Source organism: Pteropus vampyrus, unplaced genomic scaffold, assembly GCF_000151845.1.
Source record: "Pteropus vampyrus isolate Shadow unplaced genomic scaffold, Pvam_2.0 Scaffold208, whole genome shotgun sequence".
Classification (NCBI taxonomy): Eukaryota; Metazoa; Chordata; class Mammalia; order Chiroptera; family Pteropodidae; genus Pteropus; species Pteropus vampyrus.
The window spans coordinates 937,852-949,868 of record NW_011888989.1 but is presented as its reverse complement, the minus strand read 5'-3'; the positions used below and the strand labels follow the sequence as shown (position 1 = coordinate 949,868).

The following is a 12,017-nucleotide window of genomic DNA, read 5'->3' as shown; positions in this document are numbered from 1 at the left end:
GTACCATTCTAAGTTACAACAACTCAGCATTTCCATAAATTTCTATACATAAAATTCGCAGGGTATCACAATGTATTTGACCAAATGAGAAATAGCTTGTGCTTAAAAGGGTTGGTTTTATAATTGATGAGTGTCTTTTTTTAGGTGTGAAAGTTATCTTTTATGTAAAAAGAGGAAAAAAAAACTGAAAAAAAATTGGATGTTTCAGGAAACTGGGTCATACAGCCAGTACTTGCATTGTTAGTAAATGTGCCTACTACACTGTTATCGAAAGTATTTACTAGAGCAGGGGTCCCCAATCCCTGGGCCGTGAACCCAATGAACCGTAAGGTCTGTGGCCTGTTAGGAACCAGGACGCACAGCAGGAGGTGAGCAACCAAAGCTTTATCCGTATTTGCAGCCATGCTCTAGTGCTAGCATCACCACCTCAGCTCCATCTCAGATCATCAGGCATTAGATTCTCATTAGAGCCTGGGTCCCAGGTGCCAAAAAGGTTGGGGACTGCTGTTAGGGGAAAACTATCTTGATAATAGATGTTGAGATGATTATTCTTTTTCAACTAAATTTTAAACATAGGTGGTTGTGATCCTCTCTCAAGCCTTTATTTTAGTAATGGAACTGGTATAGGTAAATAAAAAATGCCAAAAACAAAATCTATGTTAAAATTTTTAAACTTATAAAAATTAAAAATAATAAAGCCTTAATCAGAGTCTAAAGTATTAATACAAAATCTGTTTGTTGAACATAGAGTGACTAGCCAAAGGAAATGCCATCAGTGCTAACTAATTTACTTAATTAAATTTCCTATTTTAAGACATACAGATAACTTCACAGTCTAATAAAGATTTGGAATAAGAGAGTAAACATGATTTAGTGAAAAAGGCAAAATGAGTTTCAACAGACCAGGGCTCTGGCTCCATCTCTTAGCATTAAGTAAGTTACTTAATTTTGCTTCACATTAATTCTCTTGTGAATAAAAATGAAAGTGACAGATTAGTTGATCTTTCATTTCAAATTTCTGGAAAGATGTAGTGAAGTGGACTATCAAAAGGGTACATTTTGTAATTTCCTAATAGGTCTTAAGGAAAAAAGTCAGTAAGCCAATTAAGGCCTTAGTAATCTAATAAAATTCACTCAAAATAGTACTATTGTAAGTATTATTTGAATTTAAAATTTTTACCCATGATATTCCCTCAAAGAAGGCTCTGAGTAATGTATTTCAAGTCTAACTTGAGTGGACTTGATCTCAAACAGTGCGGCCTCTGTTGCAACAGAAGCCCTTCATGACATTCTGGGTTAATGTTGAGAAGACTCAAAACAGGGGACCCTGGCACCACCCCACTGAAGAATGTAAGAAAGATCCTGCTCAGTCTACTATAAGCAATCCTCAAATCCTGGACAAAGCAATGAAAGTGAAGAATTGACAAGAAACCATGATTTATAGAGAAAAAGAACTATATACTTTGGAAAGCAAAGTACTTTTCTAAAATAATTTCTATAACTACTGTGAATTAAAAGGAGAATGGCAATGGCTTATAACTCCTCTAAATTTTAAGGCTTACCTTGCATTTTTTTAAACACTGCTTTAAATTTCCTTTCAGAAAACTAAAAAAGTCATCACATTTGTCTCTAGGAAAAATCATAATTCATTATGCCAAGAAAATAAGACTAACAAGTATGTATACAAATAAAATGGCAGGTAATATCAAAATGAAATGGAAATCCAGTTGTGTTTTAAGTATATGAATGAATAATACTGAAAGCTTAAGTACAAAATCAAATTTGTATTTTAAAAAGAGATTTTAAATATTGCCTATAACTCCTAAATCAATGTTTCCAGCCCTAAACCCTCTGCCAATCTCCAGACTTACACTTCTAGCTGCCTGGTGGACATTTCTACCTAAATGTCCCTTATGTACCTCAAAGTCCTCTTCTCCCCAAGAATAAGTCCTCTTTCCTTCAAAATTTCCTTTACATCTTCATGCTCTCAGTCACCCAAATCAGATACCTGAGAATCCCAAGCCCTAACATTTTCTCACTTCCAATGCCCAAACTATCATCAAATCCAGCACATTCTGGCTCTTTCACATTTCTCTCTTTCTCTATTCCTCACTGCTTCTACTCTAACTTTAGCCCTCCCATCTCTTCACCAGATAGTTTATAAAACAAATGTTCCTTCAATCTGGCTCACTTCCAGCTCTTTCTCTACAGTCTCTCCAGGGTAACACTCCTAAAATGCCAATGACTGCCAGCTTAAAACCCCTCAGTGTGCACGCATGTGTGCATGCACGAATGCATGCATGTACACACACACACACCCACCCACACACCACGCCTAGAACAACTTATTCTTTCTGCATGTGAGTTTCATACCCCTATCCCACCACTCTTGTCTGTAGCGTCCTCCTCCACTCTACCCTGCTCTTTACCAAGCCGACTCTTAGTCACCTCTCAAGGAGCATGTCAGGGGCCACCTCCTCCAGAAAGGCTGCATTTACACACACAATCTTCTGGCTACAGGCTGCATTTGACACCTTTTCCATTCCTTAATGCACTCTCAACATCTTTTTATCATAGTCAAGTTGGTCATGTTTAGTTGTGTCTGTCTCTTGCATTTGATAGATATTCCTTGAAGATGAGGACTTATCTCCTTTGCTTCTTGAGATCCTAGCAAAATTTATTGAATCAAATTAAAAATGAATCAAACTATGGAGAAAAACAGATTGGAGGGTATGAGAGTATTTTGGAGGATTACAAATGTTAAGAAATAATTTTTCTTATTTATACAAATAATATTTCATGGTCTAAAAGTGCTTTCACATAAGTTATATTGTTTGATACTAGAAAGCAGGATAAGGTAGATATGAAGCCTGACAGAGACTCTAAATACAGTAGACCCCCCCGCCACATATATTTATTCATAGTTTTGCTTTCCATGGATTCAGTTACCTACAGTCAACCAGGTCCAAAAATATTAAATGAAAGTTCCAGAAATAAACAATTCATAAGTTTTAAGTTTTGCTTGGTTCTCAGTAGCATGATGAAATCTCATGCCATCCTGATCCATCTTACCCAGGACATGAATTATCACTTTGTCCAGTGTATCCATGCCCGTTAGCCACTTAGCAGCCACCTTGGCTATTAGATTTACTTTCGTGGTATCACAGTGCTTGTATTCAAGTAACCCTTATATTACTTAATAATGGCTCCAAAACACAAGAGTGTGATACTGGCAATTTGAATATGCCAAAAAGAAGCCTTAAAGTAGTATCTGCAGTTTCAGGCATCCACCGGGGGTCTTGGAACATATCTCCTGTAGATAAGGGGGAGACTACTATCATGAGAAATTTCTCTAAGGAGAGAAATGTTACTGATTTTTTTGAAGGAAGGGGTGAGATTCTGTGTGTGTGTGTGTTCAAATAAGTCTTCATAGAGCAGAGCTATAATTTCAAATATATTCCTGTTTGGTCAAAATAGCCAACTGATTTCCTTCATAACTACTAAAAAAATTCTCCTAGAAAAGAAAAACTATTGATTCTTTATAGAGAATCTGCAATAATCTATTCTTCTATTTACCCTTTCCTAAGAAGTATATTTTGGAAGACAGAACAGCTAATTTAGATTTCTAAAAACAAAGAGAGAAACTGAATGGCTCTCACCTACAGAGGATCCACTGGGCCAGGAGTTTCCCGAACAGTTCTCTGGTTTTTGCAGCCGTGTCCTTTTCTCAGGATGATGCCAACAACTGAGAGCAGCTTTGGTCAAAGTCTTCAGCACACAGGGGAGGGGGTCTTGAAGAAGAATATCACAAAGATTCCTGTAAAGTAAAAAACACAGTGAAATTGTTTGGGGTTAGTTAATGCTATTAACTGGAGATTTCGTTCTATTATCCTACTACAATTGACAAGAACTTAATATATATTAAAGTCCATGATTAATTTGAACCAAGCATTACTGTTCTTAAGGACATCAATATCTAAGAAACTTTAAGTAATTTAATGGCAACAGGTAATGAAAAAAGGTAATATAATCCTAATTACATTTTGGTATAGGATAGAAGTCTGAATGACCCCTAAATAGCAGGAAACAACTGTGCACACAAATCAAAAAGGAAAACAGGTACTTGATTTCATTCTACTCTCGTACTTCATGGGAATACACCATGCTTTATAATCACATCAACACAGGCTGCAGCTGGGAAGAATCTAATACAGACTGAAAAGAACAAACAATGAAGAACTAAGTATTTGATCAAGGCTGACAATGTCAAAGAGGAACTCAGCAATGCAATTACATTTTAGAAGTGGCTTTGAAGATGCTGAAAAAAGGCATCTGGGAATAAGAAAAACAAGCATAAGGTTAGGGTAGAACTACACAGAAAGAAACCTTAATTAAACAGAAACCAACAGAAGGGCTTGAACAGTGTGTTTCATACATTCCTTTCATGAGAAAGGGTGAAAAAGTGTTCAGAAAGCCTCTTTGAAACCAGAACTTGAGGTCGTTCTGTAGTGAGAAGAGGAAGTCGGAAGATCTAGACCTGTCTCCACTACTCATAGTCTGACCTTGGGCTTGCTAAGTGCTTCTCAACCTTGCAGGCACATTAGCACCACTGGGAGAGCTTTTAAACAATACTGATGGCTTGGCCCCATCTAGGGGCCATCTAAACCCCAAAACAATTCAATCAGAATTTCAGATGGGATGGAGCCCAAACATAGACCATTTGTCAAAAGAAAGTCAGAGATGTTGTAAGACATTTTGTCTAACTGTAATATTGTCTTCTCTACACATTTTGCACCTGGTAACTCAAGTTTGTTTTATGACAAATTCAATTTAAATTAACAGTATCCAAAATTTTTAAACCCTATAAAATTAAATAGTTCCCCAATTTTCAAGAGGAGGGAACCAAGGCTTTGGGAAGATACAGTGACTTATGCAAGGTCCAAGCAAATTCCAGGACAGAATCAAGATCACGAACTGGAGCTGGACATAACTCTATTTCAGACTTGGCCAGGTATGATCGGAAGATGTGGGGAGCCACACCGGTGACTAGGGACTCATGCCGTGACTCTCTGGGCAGAGATGAACATAACTTCAGGGTTCCCACCCCTTAAGGAATAATAAAGATAAAAAATGATCCTAGTAGCTAATTTATTAAGCACTTCATATATGAGCCAGACACTGTGCTAAGAAGTGTTTAATCCTTACGAGAACCCTCTGACCTAAGGGCTATTATCATCCCCAGTTTATAAAACAGGAAACTGAAGCCAAGAGAGTTTAGTCTTGTCTTCAAAATGGTGGACTAGAATTTTAACAAAGCTGATCTCTCTCCTAACTATGCACTGCCTTGAGGGAATGCAGCTAACAGGCAGCTGGAGGGAAAGCTACTCTGCCCTTTTATCTGCTTTGTCTTCTTTTGTCACAATGCATCCTCACAGTGGAAAGTAAAACGAAATATCCTGAAGTCTTCCCAGTGCTTTCAGATTTTCTCAGATTATAAAACTAATTTATGTTGTTTGGGTGAGGACTGACATTTTATTGAATGATTTTAATTTTCCCTTCACCACACACACACACACACACACACACACACACACACACACACACACACACTACCAAAGTAGTAGAGTTTGAATGCTGAGATTTAATTACACTATTTTGGAGACTTCAGCTCAGGCAACTATTTGAAGAGTCATCACTGAAATCTGCCCTAAATGATTGAGTCCATTATGACATATGAGTTTAAAAGCCTAACCGAAATATCTGAAACATCATTTACAATTCATTTGGAAAAAATTTACCGAACATTCTTAGACTCATCTCCAATCAGCTTAGAGAAGCATCCTTGCTGCAGTTTGCTGCTACATTACATTTACATTCTGTAAATCTTTCCTTTCTTTGAAGCATCATTATTGACTATAATAAAATCTAATTTATAAATATTCCACATATGAAATATATTTTATTTAAGAGGTTAATGCAAAAGCATTACTGTTTCTGACACCTTAGGCATGTCCTACTTATGCTGTGGCAGAATTATTTCATGGCTCATTTTAATAATAATGTGAAAAGATGGTTTTCATTAGACACTCCTGGGAAGAAATAAAAGAATGATTAAAAAAAAACACAGTTTTGGCAATTGGAATAGGCCTGTAAGGTCATCTTATTAAACAATCTTTCTGCCTATGGCCTATTCCATTTTTAGAGAACTCTGTATGGAGTTGACTCTCTCTTGGTCCCAATTCTGGTCCTTTGAGACATACAGATTCACATTCTAGTGTGAACTTCCTCAACCACAGCCCACTGTTCTGAAAAGTAGTGCCAAACTACTGTTTCAGCAGAGGCGGCCTCTGATAGGACCTAAATGTCAGGGTGAGTGCTGACTCAAGGGCATCCCACAGAGTCTGGACGATGACCCATGAGGTAACTTTGTGTAAAGATCTCTGCCTAGAAAAGAGAAGATCATCAGACAATTCAATTAAACAGGCTCTCTCTGGGATTTGGACTGGACATCAGGAGTTACAGGAGAATGTGCTGAACAGCAGAAGTAAGCAGAAAGGCCAGAAGAGAGATCACAAGGGAGAGGAGTCAGTCCCTGAAGTTGCCTCATAACTCTCCACCAATAATTTTCTGATAACCCTGATAACATCCCACTTTCCAGAGACCCAGACAGGGATGCTGTGTGGTAATTCCTTCTTCCTTAGGGTGCTCTGAGTGAATCTCCGTTCTCTATAGCCCCAAATGTTGCTTATAGCTGAATATCGGCTTGACAATATCTCCCTTATCTTTTTGTAGGTATTTTTGTTAGAACTTAGTGAAGGCTTTATTTTCACCCCATTAATATTTTACCTTTCTAGAATGGGGTTGATTATTCGAACCTGCTCAAAACTTTTGGCTTCTCAATTCTGCCCTTCCAAAATATTTGTTATGCCTTTCACCTTCATGTTATCTACAAATTAGATAAGCGTGCCATCTACAATGATGTTCATACTATGATAATAACATTGAATTAAACACTATCTCAGAGAGCAAATGGTAGCATAAAAATAGTGAAAAAAACAGATAGTTAATAAATAAAAATGAATATATTTAGTGTCAAAGTCATTACTTAAAATTACTAATTACCAGTTCTCCAAATTGATTGCAAATCATCCTGAAGATATAAATAGCTATATAAACTGATACGACCAAGCAATTCATTTCCTGGATAAAGGTTTTAACATTTACTTGGTAGAGCTTGTGAAACCCAGAAGAATTGGGTTCCAGTATCATTAGAGAAAATTGGGCCATAGTAGAGATAATTGGCAACATGAACTTTGTGGTGAAAGTAATTACTTGTGCAGCAGACCAAGAAGTTATGTTTGAAAAACATATTGCAAAAACAGAGCCAAGGTAGCTTCATCCTTCCCTGAGGCAATCATGGAAATTAGCAGAATCTGTCATTTTAGGTCATCTGGTATACTTCTGCCAAAGTGAAATCATTCTCCAGAGATCTCAAACGCTTTGTCTAATTTAGCTTTCAGTAAGCCTCATGGTATCTCTTCTTATAGTAAAAAGCCCCACACTGAAGAGCTTTTTAAATTCTCATGTCTGCTTTTCTTAGTTTTTCTGTCTCCACCATTATTGTCGGGCTATCAAACTCCAATTTCTTATGGTGGTCAGTGTGTCTGCCTGGAGCAACTAAACCCATTCTCACTGCTTCTAATTATATACTTCTGATTCTCCTAGGGCTGATTTGTGTGAAGCAGACTGGAAAGCTTCAGAGGCAAGCCCTCATGGGCCAGTCTATAAAGAAAGCATGTGACTGTGTGTGTAGATTTCACTCCATCTCTGCTGCCCATACAGAGGCCTATTTGGCTTGCTTCTTTCTTCTCAGCTGTGTTGAATTATTAAACTGTTCAGTCAACAATTACTGTTCAGATCCAGTAGGTGCAAGGTACTGCCCTGAGGGCCACAAGAAATACAAAGATGACTGAGATTTGGCAGGTAATAGACAGAGATGAGACATACTACCATTTTGTGTTGAATGGCATTTTGTGGTTTATTTTTCATAGAAGTTATCTCACTTAATACTGAAAAATAAGTATTTTCTCAACATTTTACAGACAAAAATAAAGTTTCAGTGAGAGCAGGTAACTTCTCAATGATTTGTCACAAGGCCAAGACCCCAGAGGCAAGCTTTGTGATTCTTAGTCTACCTTACTTCCACCAACCCCGAGGTGCATTCATTGTTTATGCAGATAAATGACTACAAAGCTATGTATGTATGTAGTTAGTTTTGTAACTGGCTGGCATATGTTTGGTCCTCATAAAGTTGTATGGCTAGCAGGTGGCAGAAAGTGATAAACACCCTGAGAGCAGTGCCATTCAGAAGAAACGTGGAGGAAGTCACTGGATCTGTTGCTAGGAAGAACGCTAAGAAAGTTTTGGAACGTTTTCTACCATTTTCAGAACAGAGAGACTTTTCTTCTCTTATAAATCCTGTGAGAAGACACTGGCACCAGAGATGAGAAAAAGATGGCAAATCCGAGAAAAGAAGGAAATGTGATGCTTTCACTTTCCCTCTGCATAGACGACTATGGCTGTCTGACTTGACAGCACTGAGTGCTTCCAGCACCTGCTGCTTTAATACTTGCTACGTATGTTTTCTGTAACTTCAAATTATTTGGACAGATCACACTGGTTGAACAAAGTAGAGAGAGGAGACCCTTGGAATGCATGGCCTTCTATTTGTGGTTGGTGATTTTACAGTGACTGTCCGGGAGGCTCATGGAGTATAATATGACTGTTTGCTGGGATACCAGCTTGAATCACACTAATTTGCTGGCTGCTAGGCACTTGTGCCTCAGTGCAACTTCTTTATTCTGAAATTGTTTTCAGGTATGAAAAGAGGGAGCCAGTAAGAAAGGAAGTGCTTCAGCATTCAGTGAGTAACTTTCATGATCCAGATATAGGGCCAAGCGCTTCCCAGACAATACTACTATCTATCCTACAATAATTCCCTAAAGTGGCCATTATTATAACAATGTTCCACAGAGCACATCGAGGCACACAGAAGTCCAGTAACGTACCCCAAAGTCAGAGAGCCTGTCCATGTCAGAGATGAGATTTGAGCCCAGTCTGTCTGACTCTGTGCTATGGTATGCCTCTTATAGTTCTGCTGAAGTTATTAAATAAGCAAACAAATTCAGACTTTGTGAGTAGGGTAAGACACTAGTCGAGAGATAAAACTTTAGTTAATGTTGGAAAAGCAGTTAACTTTAGATGTGAGGTATATGTAAAAAGAGAAAGAAAAAAACGAAAAACAAAAGCAGAGTACTTAGTGGAAATATGTTCCATGGGAAAAGCCAGGAGCCTCTACAAACCTTTCCATGTTACTGAACAGAGAGAGGCCCTAAATCCCAGAAATAAGTCCCACAGGGCCTACTGTGTTCCTAAGAATTATGAGGTAGGAGAAATGCATCAAAGGCAGGAATATGCCTGGCCTCTCGCGGACTGACACAGAAACTATGAAGTGTCCACGAAGTGCATGGGGATCCACAGGAGGGAGAAAGTGCTCTAGCTGGGATCAGGCAATAACTATTGACGATCTTATTGAGACATTGGCAGTGAAAGAAAGGAGAGAAATAGAATGGTAACTCCAAGGAGCAGCAGAGATGAGAAGCCAGAGATCTGAGTGCATTTGAAGGTTGAGATGACAGATGCAATAAGGAGGGCGGAGAGAGAATGAAGCTGCCAAGTAGCAAAGGTAGTAGACAGAGCCATGGCCCAGTGCAGAGGGCTAGGCATAGGGACACACCTGTAAGGGATGTAGGGAGCTACTATTGTACTTTAGCCATTTTAACTATCCCAACTCAAGAGGTGTATGGACTCATTTCATGTCTTCTCCCATGATGGACAGAACACTCTTCAGATGGAAGTACTTCTGAAATTAGTTTTCAAGAACTCATGCAACAGCCCATATGTAGAAACCTGCTTATTTGCATACTGCTCAGTCTGCTTACTAAAAAACAGGTGGAGTAAGTCAAAATGAAATGAAATGTCAACACACTTCAACAGTTAATGCAAATGCCTTGCAACCCTGAACTTGAGTTTAATAGAATAAACAAAACAGAACTGCTTTGATGACTCTGAAAAGCAACTGAACTAGTTCCAATTTGAGCAGGAGTTTGTTTATTTTGCTTAGCTCCAGTCATTTATTCAATTCACTCAAAAAAACATTTAGTGAGTGCCTACTGGGTAACACACACTAGTTTGAAGCTGGAATGATAATGAATTTTATTTTCATTCCTCATTTTGATTGAATTGTTTTACAGGGTTTTATTTTTTATTTTAGGGAACTTTTACAGCTGATTTTTAATAATGTTTATTTTTTTCTGATAAAAAAAGTTTTCATTTTTCAAAATATAAAAAGCATAGAAAAATGAAAAGAAAAAAATGAAAAGCAAATGTTTTCTTCCACCACCAGAAATAAAAATTGTCAGTATTTCGGTGCATATCTTGCAAATGTGTATGCGTGTCTGAATACACATTTTTTAAAGAAGTTGTGTCATAGTGTGTATTAATGTAGTAACCTGCTGTTCTCACTTAACAATATAAAATGAACATTTCCCCAAGTTATTAAAATTTTACAAAATCAGTTTTAGTGTCTGTGTAATATTTTACCATATTAAAAAATCATATTTAAACAGTTTCTTAATATTGGCCATTAATGCTATTTCATTTTTTTGACTTTTTTATATCATTTTCTAAATTTAAATTAATCGATAAATTGATACGATTAATACGAAATTGATAAGAGAATATTTTTAAAGAAGTGATTTTATCATTTTGAAGTACAAACAACAACTCTGTTATTTTAAAAAGTGCTATCCAGAGAAGAAATTTAGTCTTGCTTTAGTAATTTGTAATAATCCATTAATCAAACTTTAAAGAGCCTATTGTGTACCAGGTACTATTATTCTAGGCAGATCACAGATCATATTTATGTGTGGAACTGCTACTTTTTAAGAGCGCAACATTCTTTTCAGTGGATTTAAACTAGATTAATTCAAAAACTAGTTTAAACATTGATTTATCTAGGAAAAACTAAACACAGAAAATGTAGAAATGATTCTGTTATGTCCCCACAAAGCAATCACAGATTCTCTATGAGAGTGGTTCAAACCCGGGAGGTTTTGCTCTATTTGACAAGCCAATGAGCTGGGCACAGGCTTTTTAGCAAGAATGTGGGAAAAGTTGTCCCAGAAAATTGGAAGCTTCTTGCCAGAGGGCACCATCTTCCCCTCCTGACATCTGAGGCACTATGCCAGTGCTCCAGCTATAAACACTAAGACAGCTTTACATCCATAATAAAATAGCCAAGCCCTCTTATTAGAGAAAAATTAATATTCAATATTTGCTTACATATGTCTTTACTCTGTTATTAATAAGAAACTTTGAACATAATTAGTGTTGGCTTTGAGCGCATTTTTGGAACTGCACCCAGCTGGAAGTGGGCCGTGGAGCATAGGGTTTCATTACTCACCAAGACTGAGCACTCTCTGAATGAGATTAGAAGAAAAGAAATGGAAACGACCCTCCTCATTCAGAAAGAAATGGTCTGCTTGAATTAACTGAGATGACTGTGTGTGGTGGCGGGAACAGAACTGTTACTGTCACAGGCATGGCCTTTCTCAGTTCCTTGTCACCTCTAGCCTCCTCCATAGGGCACCTCAAAATGAAATCACAGATAAGCGAAGCACTCTGGGTAGGAAACAAGAGGTATGATATGTCTAGAGAGCCGCTTGTGATGAGGCAAGATGCAGAACACCTGGCCAGATAAAAAAGGTAGATGAGGAGCAGCAGACTGCCCCCACAGAACAGGAGCCTTTTAATCAGAATGAATGAATGAACACCAAGCAGGAATTCAATAGTAAGGTTAAGGTCCATGTATGCAGAGTATTAAGAGAAATGTAAACTGGGAAAAGGTATGATTTCCAGACTTCTGACCACTATCACCACTTCAGCTAAAATGAAGG

At 37.7% G+C, this 12,017-nt stretch overlaps 1 protein-coding gene across 14 annotated transcripts in view; it reads right to left on the bottom strand.

The window, feature by feature from the left end:
* Window positions 1-12,017, bottom strand: part of NRCAM (neuronal cell adhesion molecule) — a 262,800-nt gene that overhangs the window by 202,700 nt on the left and 48,083 nt on the right. For 12 of the 14 annotated variants that reach the window (XM_023538003.1, XM_023538005.1, XM_023538001.1 and 9 more), the window contains exon 2: window positions 3,664-3,817. The gene's annotated coding sequence lies outside the window, so the exon portion shown is untranslated. Of the gene's footprint in view, window positions 1-3,659; window positions 3,818-12,017 lie in introns of all 14 variants that reach the window. The other 2 variants (XM_023538010.1, XM_023538014.1) reach the window with 1 other exon arrangement.